The sequence below is a fragment of the Acomys minous genome (genome assembly GCF_964271855.1).
Source record: "Acomys minous genome assembly, chromosome: 11".
NCBI lineage: Eukaryota > Metazoa > Chordata > Mammalia > Rodentia > Muridae > Acomys > Acomys minous.
The window spans coordinates 60,687,590-60,712,654 of NC_140492.1; positions in this window are offsets into that span (position 1 = coordinate 60,687,590).

The following is a 25,065-nucleotide window of genomic DNA, read 5'->3' on the forward strand; positions in this document are numbered from 1 at the left end:
CCTTGTGTCACTAGCTCTTCACCAAGTGCCTGACACATCACTGTTCTTCTATGCTTGGCAACTGTGTAAATAAGATGAATAGTTGCAGAATGGTGAAAAGGCTTCCTTATGCCACAGGCCAGGCCAGTATTTCCATGGAGGAAACTGTGTGTTAGTGGTATTAAGGTACAAGTATTGGGTGACTAATTTGAGATGAGATTTGCTAAGTAGGTATGCTTTTTTTTGCTTAGAGTATTTTCATCTGGGATGGCCAGTGGCAATATTCGAGGAATAATGTCTGTTCCAGTGACCATGTCCTCTTCAGTGTCACTACCTTGAGTTGAAAGAATTCTATTGAAAAGGTTAGAGAAAGAGAAAGTTAGAAGCCTGGTTAGTGGGTGACAGGTGACACCAACCTTCAACCTACTTCCTGAGCGCCACTGAGAGCCTGGCTAGAGATGCTGGCGAGGAGAGTGGGCTCCCTGTGGTGCTCATGGGAAAACACGAGAGGAGACAAAACAGATTCGTCATGAAAAATTAAATGCTGTTGGAACAGGAAGGGAGACCAAACAAATACATATTATACAAATGCTCTTGTAGGCAGCCTCGGAGGCCAAGAATGAACTCGACAGAAGGCTTCAGGTCCGAGTCAGAGTAGTTCGTCACCCACTTGGTCTTCCACACTGTAGACACACAGGGATGGATATCAAGAGAGAAAGGCGGATAAGTAAAGGCTTCAGATGGGCTAGAAATAAATATAATATGTGATGGATGGGTGAGTCTGGGAAACTAGACGACATGAAAAAAATCAATACAAGAAATTCTATAATGTGGGAGGGAAGGCAAGGAGGGCTGGAGGGAAGGCAAGGAGGGCTGGAGGGAAGGCAAGGAGGGCTGGAGGGAAGGCAAGGAGGGCTGGAGGGAAGGCAAGGAGGGCTGGAGGGAAGGCAAGGAGGGCTGGAGGGAAGAAGGGAGGCTTGCAGGGCTAGAGGGAGAGAGAGAAACAGCGAGCAAGGGACAGGAGGTGAAAGGGTGTAGGAGAGACCTCTGGGCACACGCCACAGCAGGCCCTCTCCATGTCTTCAGATTGGGATTGTTCCTTGCATAGCTAGCCCCTAGCTTCATTTGGAGTTCCCAAAGGTCCAGCCGTTGGGCCTCGGAGCCCTCCTGGCCACCTCACAGTGCAAGAGCCCTTCGCTAGCAGAGGCTCTGCGGCATGCGGAAGGGTGTGTGCGGAGTTGGGACCACTCTGAGATGCCCACGTTTCTCTGGTCTACTTGATTCTTCACTCCCATGTCCCTTGCTCTACCTCTCCTACCCTGTGCCACCTCTGGCAACCCTGATCTAGCCAATGGCGAGTCAAGGAACCAAGCCCATTTCTGTCTCTTTTTGCAAACAACTAACAGCATCATCTCGCTTGACCGAATCTGACAGAGGCGAGACTCAATGGAGACTCTAGGGGCAAGGAGAGAAGGATGCAAAAATAGCTCTTTAAATGCAAAATAAACCCTCAGTAAGATAAGACTTCTTATTGGGGTTGGAAACTCGTTCTCTTTCTACTCTGAAAATAACACCCTTAAATGAGAAAAATAAAATTAAGCATGCATTCTTCAGAGAGAGAAATGAGCACAAAAGCCTAAAATTAATTGACCTGAGACCATGGATAATGTAAAAAAAAAAAAACAAAAACAAAAACAAAACAATTTAATGAGAGTTTGCTAAATGCCTTTTTTAGTTAAGTGGGAGGGAGACAGAAGCCAAATGAGAGACTCCATTCCACCAACTGGAGTCACCTTGAGTAGCTGGTTCCCTCCCCAACCCCAGCTTTCTCTGCTTCTCAGAACAGTTAACAGACCGTTCCCAGGGTCACCAGGTGGCAAACAGCCAGGTCATCGAACCTGACTGCTAGGCCAATCACCCTAGGGGGGACTCAGCAAGCATGACCTCACATCATGGCTGCTAAGTCATTAGCTTGACTGCTGCATCAACCCACATCCAGGCTGTCCTCTGACCTACACACACACACACACACACACGCGCGCGCGCGTGCGCCCATACATGCACACAATTGTTTAAATGTAAAAAAAGAAAAATCTTAATATAAGCGTAAGCGTGAGAGTTAAAGATGTTCAGCTGGGCATGGTGGCACACTCCTTTAATCCCAGCACTCGGGAGGCAGAGGCAGCTGGATCACTGTGAGTTTGAGGCCAGCCTGGTCTACAAAGTGAGTCCAGGACAGCCAAGGCTACACAGAGAAACCCTGTCTTGAGAAAAACCAAGAGAGAGAGAGAGAGAGAGAGAGAGAGAGAGAGAGAGAGAGAGAGACAGAGAGACAGAGAGAGACAGAGACAGAGAGAGACAGAGACAGAGACAGAGAGAGAGAGATGGAGGGAGGGAGGGAGAAAGAGATGCTCAGAAAAAAAGTAAGGCTCACCTAAGTGCTCACCTGTGCTCCCTAGGAGATAGTAATGGAAAATAAGACATAAATAAGACATACTCACGAGAGTTTCTCAAAGGAGAAGCATAGTTAACTGGCTCAGCATTAGATATATATATATATATATAACATTTTGGTGGTTCTAAAGTTACATATCAAAAGATTTCTAAGAAACTCTTCTTCTATCTTCTGATAAAGTGAGGGGGCCTCTGAAGATGCCTTGCTTCCTGTAAGTGGGGGCTTCTGGTGAGATGCCTAGAAAATTGCAGGTTTACAACAGGGAAGGGAGAAAGGCATTGTGTAGCTGATGCTAGAATTCTTGCTGCTTTGCTGGAAAGGGCTCCAGATAGATTCTTTTTTTCTTTTTTAAAATATTTATTTATTTATATGTATGAATGCTCTATCTGCATGTACACCTGCAGGCCAGAAGAGGGCATCAGATCACATTATAGATGGTTGTGAGCCATCATGTGGTTGCTGGGAATTGAACTCAGAACCTCTGGAAGAGCACACTGACAGCTCCTAATCACTGAGTCATCTCTCCAGCCCCCTCCAACCAGATTCTTGGGTGAAGGAGTCATTGTTGGGATTTAGGCAGCGGAGCTACACAACAGAATCCATAAAGTCACACCTTTCGACCGGTCTCATGTGGAAGGCGTATTAAGGAAGGGCACACAGAGGCTGTCTCTGGGTGAGGGTGGAGGGAAGTGGGGGCCGGGAGGAGGACATTTGGCTCATGGTAGCAGTGTGTCACCAAGTCCCTGGAGCTGGCCGTGGAGGTGCCTGACTGCTGACATTCATTTCTCCTTGTCCTCAATTACCCCGCCTCAGTCTTATTTGTGAGCATCCTAGAAAGTAATCCAGGAGAAGATGAGGCCATAACTGAAGTTCTCCGTACTAGGGCCTTAACCCTAGTTCATTACTATTTTAGCACTCTTTTTTGTTGTTGTTGGGTTTTGTTGTTGTTGTTGTTTTGTTTTTGTTTTTGTTTTTTGAGTCAGGGTTTCTCGGTGTAGCCTTGACTGTCCTGAACTTGCTTTTGTAGACCAGGCTGGCCTCGAACTCACAGCGATCTGCTCTGCCTCTGCCTCCCAAGTGCTGGGATTAAAGGCGTGCTCCACCACCATCTGGCTATTTTAGCACTCTTATTTGAAAATATTTCTATATAAAAGAAATACTGGGTGCTGGAGAGATGGCTCAGTGGTTAAGAGCACTGTCTGCACTTCCAAAGGACCTGGGTTCAATTCCCAGCACCCACATGGCAGCTCACACCTGTCTTTAACTCCAGTACCAAGGGATCTGACACATTTGTACTAATGCACATTAAAAAAAAGAAAAGAAAAGAAAGAAAGAAAGAAAGAAAGAAAGAAAGAAAGAAAGAAAGAAAGAAAAGAAAAGAAATCTTGCTTATATGTCCAGGAACCTTTGCAGTAAATTCTTAATTGTGCTGGAATCCTTGATTCTCAGCTGGCAACGGAAGGGCCACAGTGAGCCCCAACGGATCTCTACTGTTCAACTCATGGTGTTAAAGTCCCAATATCAGCCCTTAAACCCCACTCAAGGATTTGCGACTGGTCTCACATGGAACAGGGGAATGAGAGGATTGAACATTGCTAAAAGGCCTGTGGCTAGAGTCCCGTGGCCTCCACCAGCACTGGCCACCTCCACAGGCACCAACCAATCCCAGTTAGAGTCACGTAGTCACAGATAGGATTCCTCTAGAAGGCTTTAAAAGAGCCTGCGAGCTCCTCCTCATGGTCCCCACCGTTTTGTACAGATGGTGACCCCTGCATGCAGGCTGTTTCTGCAGAATAAACGCTCTTTGCTTTTACATACAATTTGAGTCTAGTGTCTTCCACCAGTGATTTTTCAGACCCTTGGCATTAGCAAGGCTGCAGTGAGGGGTTCCTCCCCCTCCCGCATGTATCCTCATGACTTCCCTCTCTTTCCTGCCTCAATACTAATTTCCAGAGTTAGTTCAGACTCCTAAAGAGTGTCCTCACTTCAGGTGTGAGGCACAAGGTCCAGGCTCCCTAGTCATCCGCTCTGCTGAAATACTGGACCACCAGTCTGGGAGCTCACACAGTCCCCTCACAGGTTGCTCCTTGGTTCTCTAGAACAAGTTACAGAGCTCAGGATACATTTGTGGTCAGCAGTTTTCTATAGAGTATTGTTACCTTCCTGGGAAATAATGGCTTAAAGAGGGACAGAAAGGGCAGAAAGAAGGAAGCATCCGACCTTATATAGCTAAGGCTATGTTCCTGGCAAGGGGCATCTGGTCACCCATGTGTGTGGATGCAAAATACCTACAGAAGAAGATGAGATACCACCCATTGCAGGGGAGGAAACTACCGCCACATAATATCCACTGTCCTTCTTTTCCAGAGCATCTTGGCCTGGCCACAAGGAAGGCTGGGAAATGTAGTCTTCTAACAGAAAACCCTCAAGTATAAGAATCCAGAACAGGCTTGCCTGGGAGGTGGTGTGTGTGTGTGTGTGTGTATGTTTGTGTGTGTGTGTGTGTGTGTGTGTGTGTATGTACAGAATGTCTATGGCTTTCATACCTTCTCTGTGCACACCACCTCCCCATATCTCCGCTACAACATTGTCTCTTTACAACCTTCTCTCTTGTCCTCACTCCTCCCTGGAGGTTAAGGTGGAGCTACAGTTTCTGACCCTTTAAGGATTCATTCAGTCTGTTCTGGTGACCAGTCCCTCCTGGGAAGCTAAACAAGGCCCTACATTGAGTCACCTCATTAACATGAACTCTGGTGAGGTGTGTGTGTGTGTGTGTGTGTGTGTGTGTGTGTGTGTGTGTGTGTGTTTAAGTCATTATGCATAACAAAGCATTCCTTATCAGGAAATTCCAAGGTGCCAGCAACAAGGGGACAAAGACTCTGATAAGGATTTTATTATGCCATAGAGATGAATCCCTCGGAACCCAAAGGTGAGTCAGCTAGGCTGGCACAGCCCAATGAATCTCCTCCCAAGGCACAGGGAATGGGGGAAAAGGGTGGAGAGTGGACTTGAGAGCCAAGTAGAGAGTGTCCCAGGACACCTTGTATTGAGTGCACCTGTCCCGGATGCCTCCACCTTCCCGGAGACCAGATGAGGGAGGAGAGAGATCAGCATAGTAGACAGGGAGAGACTTCACACTTCAGGCACATCAGGGGCTGTGGTCCTGTTACCCAGCCTGACTGCCATGGAGGGGAGACTCTTGAGTTGGGCCCCTGGTTCCAATCCTCCTTCCATCCTAGCGGAGAGGTGGGTTGGTGCTGTTTCCCTGACTGAATGTCCATGGTCTCCTTCTGCTTTGGTTTATGTGTCTATTTCTGAAGGCCATGGCTCTTTGGCTCCTGCTTGGGTGGCTAGCTCTAAGCTCCTTCCAGGGTCAGCCTCTTGCAGGAGCATGCCAAGGTCACAACTCCAGCTTCCGGCTGTGCTACCCTGGATCTCCTTTTCCAGTCTGCTAACCTGTGTTGCAGAGAAAGCCAGCTCCCACTGAGACGGGATAGAAAGGGAAGATTACGGGGACCTGGGAAGGGAAAGGAGCCATTACCTCAGAGTCTGATTAAAGCTTCTCACCAGCTGAGAATCAAGAGCCACACATGGTTAGCATTTGCTTAACCTGGCCAGGCAAAAACAGCAGTTTTCAACTCAAAGGGAGTAAGAGCTGATTCCGGAAGCAAAGTGTGAGTGACCGCAGCTCAAGAACTTGGAGCTGCCTTACCACAGGCTCTGTGATCCAATGAGGAAACTAAGAAATTTTTCTTTGAGAAATTCATAGCCCCTGGTGTATGCTCTCTTTTCCCCCCTTTCCCCAAGTGCCTTTCTTTCTCTTTTCTTTTCTTTTCTTTTCTTTTTTTTTTTTTTTTTTTTTTTTTTTTTTTGTTCATTTCTTTGAGCCAGAGTCTCACTGTGTAACTCTGGCTGGCCTGGCTCTCCCTCTGTAAATTAGGCTGGGCTCAAACTCACAGAGCCAGGATTAAAGGAATGACCCAGCCCTTCTAGCTTTAACCAACTCTGACTCTGTTCCATATTGGTTCTTCCTGAATTGAGACTGAGCATCCAGTTTTACCTGAGTTGAGGTCCCGAAGAGATGAAAGGACCTCCCCAGCCTGCGGCAGGTGACAATAGTTTGGAATCTCTACCTCAGTGCCATCAGCACTTACTCCACTAGGGACACCTTGCCCGCCTCCACTTGCCGACACCTAGTTTCTCCTTACCCACGAGCTCCTCCAGGATACCCTTCCTGCCCACTCCCTGTCTGCCAGCCCCCAGCCTTATAGATGCTGCCAGTTGGTCCATCAGCATCACTCTGACATTTTCATTTTCTTTCCCATATTCCTTTCCTTTCCATGTGTTTTCCTAGTGGATCTCCATAGCGTCCTTCCTATGCCCAGCACTCAACATGGAGGGCAGAAAGCAAATGGGATCCCTCCCCTCCCCTCATGGAGCTTCCAGTCAGCCTAGCCAGGGGACATAAAGTCATCAAATAACCATACGGAGAAACTGTACATTTTATCAGGGATGAGTGCTGCTGAGGCGTGGAACCTGTAGTCTATGCTGATGGTATATGACGATGGAATTGCCTGAGTCACCCAAGGCATGGATAACTCTTCCTAGGAAATGTCATTGCCCTGAAAGCTAAGGGAGGAACAGGGAAAGCTGATCAGGGAAAGAGGAGAAAAGGAAGGCTATGTCACACAGAGGGCATGGTATGTGGGAAAGCCTTCTGGAAGCATCTGCTCTGTTGCTGTCTTCCTTCTTAACTGTTTGCAGCCTCTTTGAAGCTATCTCTGCTTCTGGTTCCCTCTTAGCCTGAGTTACATTGACTTAGGCTGAATCCCCAGTATCTGGTCAGAATATGAGGCAGCCAGATAAGCCTACGTTCCCCTCCTGAGCTTGGGCACAGGGCACTTTTCACTAGCTGCCTCCATTACAAGGTCTCAAGTGACATGCGCAGACTCAGGCCCTCTGAGCCACCTCAGGTGCCATTGGTGCTACAAGAGGGGTTGAGGGCGGTGGCCAGAGAAGATAACGCTCTCTAGACATGTGCCCTTGTAACAGTGACCAGAGGCTGTGATCTGCTCTGGTAACTTGTACATCAGAGCAACCTCAGCTCTGAGAAGTCCTCTGACCCTGACAAGCAAAGCCCTCACTTCAGGGATACAAGGTCGGAGACAGAGGCCAGAGTCCCAGGATACCAGGGAGGCACTGAGTCCCCAGAGTCATCCCCGTCATGAGCATTTAGGCTACACGGCAAGATGACTGTCTGCTAAAAATGACCTACTTGAGGCATCAGGTAAGCAGGCCACTTACATATGCCCTGAGTGTGGAAAGAAGAGGTCAGGTTGGGGCTGGCTTTTCTTATTCTGGGATTAGCACTAGGCACAGCTGTCCTAAAACCTGGTACCTGGGCCAGATGTGGAGTGGTCAGAGCTCCTTATACTGGAAGGAAGGTATTGAGGTAAGGTGGAGGAAGTATTAAAGCCTTGGGGACCCTGTCTTCCCCCCCCAAATATCAATGTGCTCTGCCCATGTCTTCTAGTAGGCAGTAACCCAGGCTTCCAACTAAGACAAGATTGAGGGGGTGGGGCTTAAGTTCATGGAAGGCCAACTGATGGCCTGTGGGGTCAGTGTAGGGTAGCCCCGAGCCTCCTGTTCTCTCTGATTATCTCCCAGAGAACTCCAAGTTTACTTCAAAACTTCAGTAATGAGTGCTACCAACCGCAAACCCCCTCAGGTACTTGTACCCCCCACTCTGGCCTCTGCCTCTTTCTTAGGGCATTCCTGAGTCTGCTCATGCGTCCTGGATTTTCTGCATCCTTCCCAGCACATGCCAAATCCTGGTTCTCTACAAGACGTGTGTGGGCCTCTCTGTGACACAATCACAAGGCTGAGGAGCATGCCCTAGATCCCCTAGCCAGGTTTGTGGCTACACATGCGCTGGTGGGCTCCATCCTGTCTCTTACTTCTGAGTATGGGAGGTGGGGTGCCCTCAGAACTGCCTCTGTTCTGAGAAGCAGTGAACACCAGGGTGAGCGGCAAAGGCTCTGCCATGGATGCCCAGTGGCCTGGCGGGTCCATCTGCGTTCAGGAAGCTGAGTCATGGTGACAGAATCATCACCCCTGCAATCCCACAGAGGAGGAGGAGGCTACCGTGACTTCTGGGCTGTCAGCATTCCCAGGGAGTATGAGTCCCTAGAAAGAGTGCCCTGAGGTCACCGTTGAGGGAATAAATGTATAACATCAAGCAAGGCCGACTCTTGGCAACCGCTCTGGCTGGAGAAGCGAAGGGCATTTATCAGGAGGAAGGCAGCCGTGGGAGCTTTTGTACGGCTGCTTCTCCCAAGCGGCGGCACAGCTAAACGACCTCCTTCAGCTCCTCTTGTTGTTGGCTTGCTTTGACATGTCCCCAATCTGGGTAGATGGCTGGCCCTCAAACCCTTCTCCTAGTCTGAAGGGAGATGGGTCTGACGGTGATGACACCAAGGAGAGGGCACTGTGGGTGGTCCACAGCAGAAGAGAAGGCTGCTGGGTGAGCCACTTGCGGGGTGAGGGTCTTCTCCGTGTATAAAACTTAGTCTTCCCAGCCACAGTCCAGGGCAAGTGAGTAATGGGGGGGGCACCTGTGACAGTCCCCGCTCTATTCTGCTGCTACTGCATTCAGGCACTGTTCTCAGCTTTGGAGTCTAATGATCTATTATTCTTCCTTGCCGTGCTGTGAAATGATTTCTGGCATCATTTTCGTTTAAAACTTCAGGGAAATCTGAGGCAAAGCGGTATGAAACAACTTGTCTAAGATCACACGGATTTTTTTTTCCAGGTATGATTTGAATTCTTGACCATCCATTTCAAAAGCTGCTGTTTCTGATGCTCGGGAGCATCCGCAAGTGGCTAGGAACCCACAAGGGAGGCCATGAGGATGTCACCTTCTCCTTTCTGGAAAACTGAGCAAGCAAGCAACTGTGAAGAGAATCCACCTCAAGACTGGAGAGAGCAGTAGATGTCTGCGGGAAGGCGCTGTGAGAACAGATAGGCACCAGACCCAAGGGTGCTGAGGGCTGTGTTGACCTGGTGACACTGGCCGGGGAAGCCATTGTCAGAGTCACAAGGTCTTGGCTTGTTCTACACGATGATGTCATCCCTGGCAGTACCTCCTTGTCTCCAGGACTCAGTGTTCAGTTCCACAGAAGAAAGTGGATTAGGCAACGGAATAAGGCAGTGTAGTTTTCCTCAACACTTCCAAGTGAAGGAAAGCTAGGGATAAACTCATCTTCCCGAGTTCTTACCAGATGTCCGCTGTTTCACCCAGCTTTTCGCTCCCAATCACAGACCTTGGATTCCTCAGTACATTCCTGGGCAGAATTCATAGAACAAACAGCCAGTGGGTCATTGGGCAAAGCCTCTGACCGGATCCCTTATTATCCTCCTGCTTGTGAGAGCCATGCTTGTTTTGTTTGGATTTTTTTTAATGTGTTCTAGCCTGGGTGGACCAACAGGAACAAGCTGACTGACTCACAGGTTTTTCACTGTGGCTGGTTGGTTGGAGCAACAAAGACCAGTTTCTGGAAGCTTCAGTATATCTGTAGGAGGGAGATTTAGGCTGGAGGTGATCCCTAAACAATATCTGCTTTGCCTTTTGTTGATGATGGACTCTTCCATCCTGTGTCCTCGGCAAGCGGCTGTCCTGCTTCCCCTTGCATCCCATCTCGGGTAGAGAACTCATTACCTCTCCAGAACGGAGGGAGGCAGCTCCTTTGTCCTCCCATAGCCAGACCTCAGCTGCTGCAGCAGCAGAGTCTCCTTAGGGAATCGGAACTGGAAAGCTAGGACAGATTGCCTAGCTTAGCCTGCTAAGGATCCAGCAATGTCCCCTCGGTTCCTGCGGCTTGCTCTGTAGTCCGAAAGCAGTTCTTCTAGAATCAGGGCGGGATCTATTCCTAAGGACCTCGGCAGTTCACATTGACTGAGCTCTTGTGCTCCAGGAACTCCAATGCCCTGTGTGTTGCAGCATCTCACTTAAGTCAAGCCACTCTCAGGCATGTGTGTGACAGGCGCAGGCTATTTAACACACGAGGGACCCAGAGGTGACACAATGGGTCCAAAGTCACAGCAGCTGACTAGGGACAGAATCAGAGCTGAACCCAGCTTCCATTTGGATCCATCTGTGCTGATTAGATTTTTGGCAACTTGGCTTAAGTTAGAGTCATCTAGGAGAGAGAGAGAGAGAGAGAGAGAGAGAGAGAGAGAGAGAGAGAGAGAGAGAGAGAGGAGAAAATGCTCCCACCAGACTGACCTGTAGGCAAGTCTGCAGGTATTTTTTTTCCTTAAAAATTATTTATTTTAGATGTATGGATGCTTTGCCTGCTTGTATGTCCACGCATCATGTGCATGCAGTGCCCTTGGAGGCCACAAGGGGTTGTGTTGGACTGGACTGGAGTTGCAAACAGTTGTGAGCCACCATGTGGGTGCTGGCTTTTGAACCTGGCTCCTCTGGAAGAGCAGCCAGTATTCTTCACCGTTGAGCCATCTCTGCAGCCTTGCATTTTCTTGATTAATGATCAATGTGGGAGGGCGCAGGCCGCTATGGGTAGTGCCCCCCTGGGTAGGTGGTCCTGGGTTGTATAAGAAAGCAGGCTGAGCAAGCCAGGAAGTAGCAGCTTTGCTTCTGTTTCTGCTTCCAGGTTCCCTTGCTGCTGGTCTATACGCTGAAAGCCAAATAAACTCTCTCCCCAGCAAGTTGCTTTTGATCATGTGTTTGTCACAGCAGCAGAAAGCACATCAAGACACCATCTTTTCAGGGACACTACTAACCGTTGAAGTGTGCCCGTGTCCTGCTTCAGAGAAGGTACAAGTGTTGTACCTTCTTTGGGGGAAGAGACTGAGCAAGGACCAGGCAGCCAGATGGCTTGGCAGCTAATGGTGTTTGCTGTCAACCCCAATGGCCTGAGTTCCTTCCTGGGACTTACGTAATGGGAAGAGAGAACCCACTCTCAAGGGTTTGTCCTCTGACCTTCACACATGCAATGTGGCACACACACACACACACACACACACACACACACACACACACGGGAGGGGGAGAGGTGAGAGAGGGAATAAACAGAATAAACATTTGTAAAAAAAAAAAACTTTAAAAATTTAATTTTATTGTCATTGATACACACGATAAGCTCTGAATCCATGTAAAACTCTGAGAGTGAGTTTGTGCAAATAAAATGGATCTTCAAGGATGGCCACCAGTTTCAACTGCAAGTCAGTAAGTTCACCTGTTCCTGGAACCTGGTTTTGTGCGTGGTTACTGCAAGCCTTGGAGGGCACCTGCCATTCTCCTGAAGAGGGCCATTTGTTCCATTAGTCGCCATTCATATGATCGCCAGGTGAGATCATGAGAGGTTGGAGATGCCCAACATTTGGCTTACACGTACCGTGTCCCGTCCAGCAGGACCAGTAATTACAGGGTCACGAGGGGAGCCATACCTGAGGGATGGGACGAGAAAGAGAGAGCGGAGACCAAGTAGCGTTCCTATCAAGGTCTGTTTATTGAATCAAAAGCAAAAGCTTCTATCGGGTGGAGGTAGGAGCCAAGCAGCAGGGGGGGCGGGTGGGCGCCGAGAATGCCTCCAGTTGATGCCATCAGGGGAACATCCTGTGGTTTATCTCGGAACACTATCTCTCAGAAAGTCCCGAGCTATCCTGCTGAACAACATCTGCAGGGAGTGAAAGGAGGAAGTTATGCAGGGGCTGAAAGGAGGAAGTTATTCAGAGGCTGAAAGGGGGAAGTTAGCTTTGGAACAGGGCATCAGTATTTTGCCATTAGCCAGTAGATTCTTTTAGCCTTGAATGACCCTGGGCCGGCTCTGAACAGACCAGCCCCAACAATAAAGCACAACAGGTGTCTAACTGCTGACCTACTACAAGGTCAGCTAGTTTCTGGTGAATGGCAGACTTCTGGAGAAATAGGAACCTAGGTTCTGACAAGATGGTTGAACATTGGCCATGTAGCCCGTCCCCAACAGTACCGTGTGCCAGAAAGGTCTCTGTAACATTTGGAACAGAGGGTACCACTCAGCTGGAAAAGAAGTCAGCATGATCTTACTTAGAACAACAGAAGGAACTGGAAGATGGCTTAGTGGTTAAGAGCACTGGCTGCGTTTCTGGAGGACTGGAGTTCAAATCCCAGAACCCACCTGGCAGCTCACAACTGTATGTAACTCCAGTCCCAGGGGATCCGGTGCCTCCATGGACACCAGGCATGCACACGGTACACAGACATACATGCAAGCAAAACACCTATGCATATAGATAAATACAAATAAAATGTAAAAAAAAAAAAAAAAAGAAAGAAAGAACTCTTTGGCAGATATTAAAAATTAACTTTCTCTTTGGTTAGAGCCTTCTGCTAACTCAGGGCTGTGATATACGCCTTAGCTATGAGAGCTGAGATCTATGGAGAAGCCTTGGGGGGACTTTAAGGTTTTCAGTGTTGGCTTAAGTAGACTTTAGAGCATCCCCAGGCACTTGTCAAAGCTCCCGTGTTGCCTCCTTCTCTGTCCCTGGAAAGCAAGTGGCGTTGTTGCCTCTTGTCCCACTTGATTTCTCTTACACAGTCCACACCCGGGGCGGCGAGGGGAGGGGGGTTGGGGTGGGGTGGGGGGGTGAGTGGGGTGGAGGGGGAGGAGAGGGAAGGGGCTACCTCCCAGAAGACAGAGGCTGCGGAGTGCAGCAGTCAGAATGGCCCTTCTTAGTAGTCTCAGAAGGAGCTGTTCCCAGATCCATTGTGCTGCTGGGCTCTGACCACATGCTTGGTCATGACTTGACTTTTTTTTTTTTTTAATATGTACAAATGTTTTGCCTGTGCATGTGTGTATGTGCATGGCAGGCCAGAAGAGGGCTCCAGATCTCCTGGAACTGGACTTACGAAGTGCTTGGAATGGAACCTGGGTCCTCTGCGAGAGCAGCAAGTGCTTATAGAACTGCAAGGCATGAGTGAAATGACACTTATTTTTTTCAGTGGTTTTTTCATTTCCCTGGGAACCCGTCATTTACCATTAGCTACACTTTCTAGGCAAGTACTTTACCACAGAGTTTTAACCTCAGCTCTCATTTTATTTTATTTTATTTTTTTGACACAAGGTCAAATTTGCCCAGGCTGGTCTTGAACTTGCAATCCTTCAGTTTCATTCCTCTTAATAGCTGAGAATACAGGCCCGTGCCATGACCCTTGGGTTTGGCTCATTTTTAGTAGCTCTGACACACATCAAATTGCTGCCAAAACTATTATATTAGCACAGATGTCCTCTAAGCATCACTATTTGTAAGCTCTTCTGCCTCGTGTACTTATTAGCACATGGTAGCACCAGGCTTTCATCTTGCCAATTAGGAAGGTACAGAAGGTGTTGAGCTGTGTAAATTAGCATTTCTTAACAAATAACAAGGAATTCAGGTGAAGATGTGGACAAAAAGAAACCCATGCATGCACACTGCTGTTCAAATGGAAACCTGTCAAGCCATTGTGGAGATTGGTATTGAGGTTTCAAAAACAACAACAACAACAACAAAAAAAAAACCCTAAAAACTAAACCTGCCATATGACCCAGCTAAAACAGTCCTGAGTAAGTAATGGTGCCAGCCCACAGGACCCCACGTCATCGTGTCACAAAGGTACTTGCACATTAGTGTTGATTACTGCCCTGTTTCCAGGAACTGAGTTATGAAAATAATCTAGGTGTCTAATGTAATTTTTTGTGGACAATGGAATTTTTCAGCCATAAAGAACAAAGTTATGTTGTTTACAGAAAAAGGGGGCAACTGAGATAGTGAGCGAAGTGAGAGTCTCAGAAAGAGAAGTGTTATATGTTTTCTTTCATTTGTGGCTCCTAGATTTTACACACACACACACACACACACACACACACACACACACAGAGAGAGAGAGAGAGAGAGAGAGAGAGAGAGAGAGAGAGAGAGAGAGAATCCTAAATAAAACTGCCTACAGGGACAAGTGGGAGGGAAAGGGGAGCAAAGAGTGTGAGGAGGAAACATAGAATGTGTATTAGTTTGCCTCCTATTGCTGTGATAAAAACAAAAACAAAAATAAAAACACCACACCACAACCAAAAGCAATCTGGAGAGGAAAGGTTCTGTTTGGGCTTATGGTTCCAGAAAAGTAAGAGTTCATGATGGCAGAATGAAGGCATGGTTGTAGAAGCAATGCTCTCCAGTCCACCTCCAGTAGTGTACTTCCTCCTCCAGCCACACCTGCAGTGGTGTACTTCCTCCTCCAGCCACACCTGCAGTGGTGTACTTCCTCCTCCAGCCACACCTGCAGTGGTGTACTTCCTCCTCCAGCCACACCTGCAGTGGTGTACTTCCTCTTTCAGCCACACCTGCAGTGGTGTACTTCCTCTTTCAGCCACACCTGCAGTGGTGTACTTCCTCCTCCAGCCGCACCTGCAGTGGTGTACTTCCTCCTCCAGCCACACCTGCAGTGGTGTACTTCCTCTTTCAGCCACACCTGCAGTGGTGTACTTCCTCCTTCAGCCACACCTGCAGTGGTGTACTTCCTCCTCCAGCCACACCTGCAGTGGTGTACTTCCTCCTCCAGCCACACCTGCAGTGGTGTACTTCCTCCTCCAGCCACACCTGCAGTGGTGTACTTCCTCCTCCAGCCGCACCTGCAGTGGTGTACTTCCTCCTCCAGCCACACCTGCAGTGGTGTACTTCCTCCTCCAGCCACACCTGCAGTGGTGTACTTCCTCCTCCAGCCGCACCTGCAGTGGTGTACTTCCTCCTCCAGCCGCACCTGCAGTGGTGTACTTCCTCCTCCAGCCGCACCTGCAGTGGTGTACTTCCTCCTCCAGCCGCACCTGCAGTGGTGTACTTCCTCTTTCAGCCACACCTGCAGTGGTGTACTTCCTCCTCCAGCCACACCTGCAGTGGTGTACTTCCTCCTCCAGCCACACCTGCAGTGGTGTACTTCCTCCTCCAGCCACACCTGCAGTGGTGTACTTCCTCCTCCAGCCGCACCTGCAGTGGTGTACTTCCTCCTCCAGCCGCACCTCTCCAGCCTCCTAAACAGCACCACCAGCTGAGGACCAGATGTTCAAATGCCTGAGACTATGGAGGACATCTCATTCAAACTCCCACAGAGGGGAGTATTTTCAACATACAATAAATACTTGGTTGAAAACTTTTTAAAAATACATTATTTAAAAAATAAATTTGAAAAAACAAAAACAAAACACCGGGAGGTGACAGCACACGCCTTTAATCCCAGCATTCGGGAGGCAGAGGCAGGCAGATATCTGTGAGTTCAAGGCCAGCCTGGTCTACAGAGTGATTTCAGGAGAGCCAGGACTACACAGCTCACTTTTTCTGCCCAACCAGCATCACAGGAGCAAAGTTTTGAGTCATGTCCTACAGGGCGTGGGTCCCAGAACAGTGGCTAAGGGTGTCGAAGGAATGAAGAAAGAATAAACACACAGACACAGGTACAGTGAAGCTGGGATCAGGTGGCTTTCTCTAATGCCACACCCACGACTGGTACAGCACAGAGTGTGGTGTGTGTGTGTGTGTGTTGGGGGGGGGGCTGGCTAGTCTCTATAGGAAGTCTTTGTAGGCACAGTCATCTTTGGCTATAGACATCCGGAAGAGGAAGCCGCAGTTGCTAGTCTCTGCACACCCTCATCAACCAAGCATAAACACTCAGACTCAGACTTCCCCGGGAAAGCTTTGCCCATTCCTCTTGTATGGTCCCGCTGTATAATGGCTGTACCAACTTCCCACGGACCAGTTGGCTTTGGAGTCCTTGAGAGGCCATGCCCGTGTCAAAGTACACATTCACACAGGACTTCACTCACTCGTGGCTTCCTCTGTTCGCTATACGAGTGTCTGCTGCGTTTCTTTGTGCCAATAACCTCTAGATTCTCCTTGTTCCCGAGTACACTCTCAGGTCTGTGATTGAGTCCATCTGGTGTGAACTGGAGGGACCTAAGCCCTGTGTTGGATGACTTCACTTGTCACCCCTGTGAAGAATTTATTTTCCATTCGTGTGTGTCTGTGTTTAACTTTTATAGGCTTTGATTTTTATTAAAAAAATTTTTTTAAAGATTTATTTATTCATTATGTATACAATGTTCTGCCTGCATGTAGGCCTGTACTCCAGAAGAGGGCAGCAGATCACATTATAGATAGTTGTGAGCCACCGTGTGGTTGCTGGGAATTGAACTCAGGACCTCTGGAAGAGCAGACAGTGCTGTTAACCACTGAGCCATCTCTCCAGCCTGGCTTTGTTTCCCCCACCCCATCCCTAAGACTGTGCTTCTCTGTGTAATGGCCATGGCTGTCCTGGACTCACTTTGTAGACCAGGCTGGCCTCAAACTCACGGAGATCTACCTGCCTCTGCCTCCTGAGTGCTGGGATTACAGGTGTGTGCTACCACCACGCCAGGCCCTGGCTTTGATGTTTTTAAACCCATTTTATTTGGGGCTCTTTAATGCCTCTGTCTCCCTTCCAGCACCAGGTAGGAGAGAAAGAGGATAATGGGGAGAAAGGGCAGAGTTCTCTTTGGCTACTTCGGGCTGCCTAGGGTGCTTGGGTTCTTTGGGGCAATACCAATCTGTATCGGCAGGGTGTTCAGCCAGCAACAGCAGCTGCCTTCTCTTCCTCCTCTGATCTTTCCTCCAAGCGCTCTTCTCCCAGCCCTTCTCCCTTCCCCCCTCCTCCTCCCCGTCCCTGGGTTTTCATATTTACTCCAACTGGCAAAGACCATGCCCCGACACAAGGCAATTCCCAGCTGACAAGCATCACGCGCCTTCAGGCAGTTATCAGCTGTGGACAAACTGGTGCAGCCCCCATGTCCCACACCTAGGATTAAAACAAAAACCTGTCCACCTATCACAGACCAAACCTTCCACAACAAACTTTGCGATGTGTTGGCACAGTATCCAGCACAAGCAAGTCAAGGGAAAGGCGTTTACTCCGGCTCGCGGCTTCAGATGTGTTAGCCCCATAGTCCTTGGCTCTGCTGACTCTGGGCCAGCTCTTATGTTTAAAGATTAGAGTGCACCAAAGTTATATATAAAAATCAAAGGTGGATTATAGCATACAAGTTACCAGGCAGCAGGTATTATGTTATATGGAGTTTATTAAATGAGCATTGGGGGGGGGGAGGGAAAGGGGGAAGGGGTACCCCAGAGAGAGAGAGGAGAGACAGAGAAAGTAGGGAAGAGATAGAGAAGTAGGGAAACAGCCCTGAGGGTCTATTTTTTATATGGCCCAGGGCAAGACCACGCCCCCATGGCAGGTAAGCGATGACATCACAGGTAGGCAGAATCCTAACACCAGCAAAACACTCAGTGGCAGGAGCCTAAGGCAGAAGCTATTTAGCTAGTATGTACAGGAAGCAGCATGCCTTAGTGTGGTTTTTATGACTAGGAAGAAGACCATGACCAAAAGCAACTTGGGAAGGAAGGGGGGCAAGGTGGAGTGGTTGTTGTTATTTTTTGTTTTTGTTTTGTTTTTTGGCTTTCCGGTCTCGATGATCACAGTCCGTCATTGAGGGAAGTTGAAGCAAGAACTCAAGGTAGAAAACCTGGTGGTGGTGGTGGGGGAGGGGGAGACCTGAAACCAAGGTCACGGAGGAGTGCTGCTCACTGGCTTGCTCCCCAGGACCACCTGCTCAGGGCTGGTACCCGCCTACAGTGATGTGGGTCCTCACGCATCAGTCACTAATCATGAAAATGCCCCCAAAGACTTGTCCACAGGCCAATCCTATGGTGGCATTTTGTTTCACTTAAGGATTCCTTTTCCCTGAAAGATGATCTTAACTTGTGTTAATTGATGGGGAAAAAAGGGGGTGGGGCAAGGGGGGGGGGGGAGAAAGAAAAGTCTTCTTCAAAGACACACCCATGGTGACCTACTTCCTCCAGTAAGGCCACACCTTCTAAAGTTCTCATCACATCCCATAAATAGTGTCAGCAGCAGGGAATTAAGCATGCAGCCCAAGAACCTTAAGGATATCATAATCATCACAATGGCACAGTTAAACATAGGTATTCCCAGGCAGTGTGCCACGATCCAGGCTCCCCCCCCCCCCCCCGCCCCTGTAGAGGAAATCCTTCTATCTTTCAGTTGACATACTGTGCTGGTACTTATTTCTGGGGCGCATGTAGCATCGCAGTTTGTATACACAATTGGGATTGATTGGCTCGGGACACCTGGCAAGTACGCCTCAGACATTTATCTTTCTTTTCTTTTCTTTTTTTTTTTTTTTTTGTGCTGAGGATCTTCAAAATCCCCATCCACTGGCGCTGGATCTGCACCTTGTCCCTCAGCTGGGACTGTGGAGCTCTCAAGGCTCAGCTGCTGGACGGCAAAGCAGAGAATGGACGAGAGCCGATGCTCAGCGAAGACCCAGGCAGCACTGGGCGAGACATATTGGTTCAAGGGTCGTCCCATTGGTGACCAGCAATCTGTCGTCTCACTTGGATGCAAGGAAGCCTGGGGGACACAGTGCCTGGCAAAGAGCCTGTGCTGGCTTAACAGCGCCACACTCCAGTCCCGGCGCGTCAGTCTGCATCACACTGGCTGTCTTGGACGCCAGCCTGGAAAGACGGTGACGGTCAATTGATTCCAACAAGGAGTGTGTGTGTGTGTGTGTGTGTGTGTGTGTGTGTGTGTGTGTGTGTGTGTTTAATTGCTTGTTTCTTTGCAGGAATTAGGTATAGAAAAGACTCCACAAAATACGTCACGATCACTCCAAGCTCGAGGGTATCTGTAGGTGATCTTGGCTGAAGGTTTAGAATGTGACCTGAAGTGGGCTTGAGGAATTTAAAGCCGGTCAAGGGCGCATCTCCCAGGATCCAGAAGCCAAGTTAATCATTTCTGTACTTTTGGTCTCGCTGAATGAGATCCTCTTAGCCACCACTTTTGAAGTGTCTCCCTGACACGGGCACTTGGCCATCCCTCACAGTTCTTTCTTCAGGGAAAGGTTTGTAAACAGTTGGGCATGGTCAGAGATAGGCTCGGCAATAGGTCGAGTGAAGTTTTCTAGAAGTTAAACCTGTGTCTTCTCCCTTAGCCTTACCATTTGGGAGGGTCTCCAGATGACTCTTTGGAAAAGAGAAAAGTTACAGTGCTCTGCCCGTGGCCACCAGTAAGCCTGCTAGGACCCCATCACACAGGGCTCCGGAGGTGTCCCGGCAAATGCGCTCCCCTTTACGGTGCCAAACCAGCTTCCCTTCCGTTCTGCCTTCTTCCTGCGCAATGGGTCTGTAGAACCCCATCATCTTCCCTAGACAGCAGACCAAGATTTATTCCACGCTTCTTGCCCACGTTCGTTCATTCGTGTTAAACAGTGTACTATGCTAAAAAGGAGCACAAAGTGGCGTGAATCAGGCCCCAACACTCGGGATGTCCCAAATCCAAATGTGCAACGACCTTCTCAGAGCGGACCTCTGCTGGGAATTTGAGCCTGGTACGAGAAAACCTCCTTCCTCGGGGAAAATGGCCTTTGCTTGCCTTGTCTTTCTCTGAGTCAATGCTTACCGTAGATCTGACCTGTTCTGCCATTCGCTTGAGCCCTTTCCACAGCCTTCCAGCAATAGGCACCCAGAGCGTCCTAGAGATATGCCAAGGTCAGGAATTTTAACGCTGCCCCCCCAGGTGCCCTGGTAAAACGGCTTCCTATGGAGACCCCGTTTCTGTTCTGTTCCTTTCTGGGTACTCTGGGGCTGCACAATGTGGATCTACTGGGACTTTTCTATCGTAGCAGATCTGGAGTGACTGAGGGTGCCTTTCTTTCATTGTCCACCATAGGAGTCCCTGGATTCACCCCGACCTGAACTGTGCCCAAGGTCATGCGTTCTCCACACGCGCCTTTGCCAGCACTCGGCTTCTCAGCTCACTGACCATGTGCCACGGTCAAAGCATATTAAAACCCAGCCTGACTAGGTCCCATTAATCAACCATGCGTGGGAGGGACAGTGAACGGTTCCTGGCAGGGACCTGGTCTTCTCACTGCTAATGACTTCAGGGAAGGACTTGAGTACATTTTGGAATAGCTAGAGGTGAGCTTGAAATGCGTTAAATGTCGCTTTTCAGAAGTCTTAGATGTGTCTCTTCCCTTTGGCATTTTTGAGCATCCTCTAAATGGCATTGCTGGAATAAACAAACGAACAAAGAGAACGCCGAGAAACACCCTTTAAAGTTGTAGCGGGCAGTAAAGATAAGACATCTGCTTCATTGATCAGAGTTTGCACGGGTAGAATTTGCACCCTGAGCGGCGTGTGAAATCTTTTCCTTTTCTTTTGGCTTGTCTTTGTGTCCCATTTCGAGTAATTTCTGCTCACATCCTTCTGTCCTGGGACCTTCAAGCCTTGTAAATAAGCAGACCCCAGGGAGCTCCAGGGAGCCAGCAGCATCCGGGAACAACCCCCCCCCCCCCCCCCCCCCCCGCCGCGCGCTGGTAGGTTACTCTCCTGGACACCTCTTTCCAGGAAGGAGCGGCTAACAATGATTTGGCAGGCAGCTAGTCCTAGTCCAACTTTCCCCACTCTTCTCCTCTCTCCTCCTGCCCGGTGACCTCGAGCTGTGGAGACGCTGCCCTGTTGCCCCTGACTCCGGAATGCTGCACTGACCCACCACGCATTTTTTTAGTCAGTGCCTCAGGACTTCATGCAGAGCTGAGCTGAGCCAAGTTTCCTCCCCAGCCCCTAGAAGAATGCCAGTCAGGAAGCTCAGCTATCCAGAGAATGTGAAATAACAATATTTTAATGCGTTCTTTTTTTTTTTTTCCCCTCCCCACCTCGTCTAAAGCAGAATCGGTAGTCCGGCCATCTGTAAGTTACTCTTCTTTATAAACTAGAGCGATTATTTCCTGATTGTGACTCGATAAATGCTTGGTGCTTCCCCCCCCCCAAAACCACAAAGAGGTGTTGCTGTGGTGCTTGGCTCTGCAGGTGGCTCTAGTGTCCACTGTGTTGTTAACAGAGGGACCAGCCTTGGGATGTTTTCCTGCGATGCTGCTGGCTCAGAATCGCTCCAGGTGTTGATATTAATTTCTAAGATTTAGGGCCCTTTGTTGCCTCCAACATGCATGGATCAAGTTGCCTGGCACATCCTCCTCCACCCATCCCTGATTTTAAAAAATTGTTAATTTTATGTGTATTTTGTCTGCATGCTTGTCTGTGCTCTCTCTGTGTGTGTGTGTGTGTGTATGTGTGTGTGTGTGCGCGCACGCGCATGCACACATGCTTAATGCCCGTAGATGTCAGAATTGGGCATCAGATCTTATGGAACTGGGGAGATATGTGGGTAGTGGAATCAAACCATGGTCTTCTGGAAGAGCAACTAGTGCTCTTAACTGCTGAACCATCTCTGAAGCCCCAATTTTATCTTTAATTAGTATTCTTCCCATGGTCAAAGTTAGAGCCAGTCAGGGCAATGGAGATACAGTATTCTCCATGAAGCAGCATTTGAACCCTGGTCCTTTAGCTGAACATAAGTGAAAGTCGACAGTTTTACATTATCTGGGATTGACTGCTGAATATGTTCTTTTCTTTGTTGAAACAACTATGCAATATTTATGTCATAATAAAAAATGCCCCAATTAAATAATAAAAATAATAAAGTCAAAGGCACAATTCATATCTCTGGGCTCCAAACACTTCACTATTTAGAAACTGGAAGGAAAACAAAATAAAACAAATACAAAATTCTTTGTTAACAGCCCTGCCTTTCCCAGATGAAATGGGCCCATCCAGGTGTACTTTAAACTCTGAGATTTCACTTGAAACAGCTGTCCTGGCACAGAGACCTTATTCAAACTCTAAGCGTCAGGGAATGCAGAATTCTTCTTTTGGAACACTTTATGAAAATGAGAAGCTTTATTTGAGGTCAGTCTTTTTTCTTTTCTTCTTCTTCTACTTCTTAAAATGGAAAATGTGTCTTTAGGGCAGTAGTTGACGCTGTTTTCTATTGAGTGGGAGTAGCAGAAAGGAGAGGGAGCTTAGAAGGGAGAAGCCAAGATTCTAGGGTGAGCTGGACCATCTTGGAATTCACCTTCTGACCTCTTCCATTTTGCTGCCTCCCATGGGGGTTGGAGGTGGGGGATGGAGGGGGGGAGGAAATCAGAGAGTATGGGAGGAGGGTTGAAGGAGAGAGGGGAGGGAAGTGTTTGAACACCTGCCCTTGAGCTGAGTATGGGGGCGGTGTGTGATTTCCTGATGCCCAGTGGACTGAGAGGGGGCTGTTTGGCTTTAAAATTACCTTTGACCCACGCTGCACAGATGTTGCTTGGCCAGTTTGGAAGAGGACCAGGACCACATCTGTTTGCAATGTCCCACCACCCCCACAGCCAAGTTCTCAGGAAGTCTTGTTTCTGTCAGGACTTCCCACCATGTTTGTCCAAGAATCCTCCGGCTTTCCGGACCTGGAGGAGTTTGGTAGAGACAAGGGGAAAAGGCAGAAACCCCACCAGGGACCAGTTTCAAAGACCTTGATGTCTCCCACAGTAACCCTAGGAATTGAGGAAATGTTAGGGTTCCTTTGCTCTTCAGTTCCAAAGCTTCTCCTGGAAAGCAACGGAAGCCCAAACGGGGTGGGGTGGGTGGGAGGGAGTGGGCATCTAAGTGGAGTTCCTCCCTGCCAGCTGGCCTCAGACCCAACCATCTCAGCCCATCAGAGAACTACCAGTAATGCACATCTTCAAAGGAAGGAGTCAGGGTTGGTTTCCAGCTCCTTCCCAGAGGTCAGGCAGTGGGCCGGAGGAAGGAGGTGCTTGTGTTTGTTTTGGGAAATCTCCAAGTCTTGTGAACGATCCCAGGTTCAACTCCATCCCCTCCTAAGGAGAAGTCCACGTTACACCGAGAAGGTCCGGAGACGCAGGAGAAGCTGTGACAGTCACTGGCACCAGCAGCCAAGCCAACTGAGTTCCAGTACAGTGAGAGACCCTATCTCGAAAAGAAAAAAAAAAATTCAAAAAGAATGCACAGTGGGAGAGTGACACCCGAGGTTGACCTCTGACCTATACAGATCCACACAAGAAGTTAAGACAAGTACAGCAAATATCCATCCACTTCCAGCTAAATTTTAAGATTTTGTCTTATTTGTACTCTGTTAAAAAAAAAATAGGCACACAAAGATACTACATCCACTTGTATCCAAATGTGCACCAACACTCCAGCCATTCTCTGTTATAACTCGAGAATAGGTTGTAGTCATGATGCGTCCTTCTCCTTAGATCGCACACACTAGCTGTACGTGAGCATCCTACGCAACAGGATTAATAATACTGATGTCTCTTTGAGGATATATAACTCTGTCATAAAAGTGCTACCCAGGACATAGTCCATGTCAAGTTTTCTGAAGTCATATATATGGGCATCTCGATTCTGATTTAACTGCCATTCATTTTTAGTCTTTTTAAATTTGTAAGTATTTCCCCTAAGGTTGTACTTTGGTTTTTGCTTTAGAAAAAGAAAAAAAAATCAACACTGACATTTTTGAGCGGTCCAGGCAAGGTTTGATTCTGAGTGCTTCTGCTGGTTTCCTTATGCTCTGTTTTAGATTAAACCTTTTTGGCAGGCATAGGACACAGAGAATATTGCTGCTCCCCGTCACATCTCATGATGTCTGTTTGCCCCATCAGGTTAAGGTTTGGTCATTCACGTAGGAGGACAGAGGCTCTGGCAGGGATCGGGGAAGAAGCTGTCGTGAAAAACTCATTCTCCAGAACAAAGAAAGACCCGTTGTCTAAGGAAAAGGACTTCACCAGAGTCTTACTTCCCACCAGGGGAAAAAAAAACCCATATCTTCTACTCAAGCCCCTCGTCACCTAAGGTGGGCACAGTGCTAAGAGAGGTAAGACACATCTGTGAGAGCCACAGGCCAGGGACAAAAACCTAAAAATGATATGATTGACACTTTGCCACCGCCCCAAGTCACAGTGAGTCATAGCTGGAAGGGTTGAAGACACAAATCCTTTATGAAGAAGAGATGAAAATAAGAACATCAGAGGCATTTGAAGCCTCTGACCTCTATAAGAACTCACCAAACACAGCCATGTTGACAATGACTCCCCCTGGCCCGCCCCACCAAGGCCTGTCACTTCAGCTCCCTGGTGTTATTACTTACCTGGCTTTCAACAACAGCCACACAGTAGTTATTGGGTCTGCTTAAAGATAAGAAAAACATAAAGGCTGAAGGCACAAGCATCCGAACCAGACACAAGTACCACCCAGCTGCTCGTCTTACCACCTGGCAAGAATTGTGATCGATGTGTTAAGGGGACCTAACAGCGAAAGGAGACAACCCATAAGGCCAGCTCATCTGAGCTGAGGGATGGAATCGCTAAGACACAAAACCCAGATGTTAGAAAGTCAACGTGGATCATGAAGGAACATGCCTTTGATGGGCTCGCTAGGTACCAGCTATGCCTGAGTAAAGAGTTAATGAGCTTGAAATAGATCAAGTCAACTTCTTAAGGGAAGAACACAAAGAGAAGAAAAACAACCCCAGAAAAAAATCTAAGACCTTTGGGATAATTATAAAAGGTATAATATATGTATAATTAGAATGCCAGGGGGAGGGAGAGGGACACAGACCAGAGTTGAAAACTATCTGAAGTAATAACGACAGA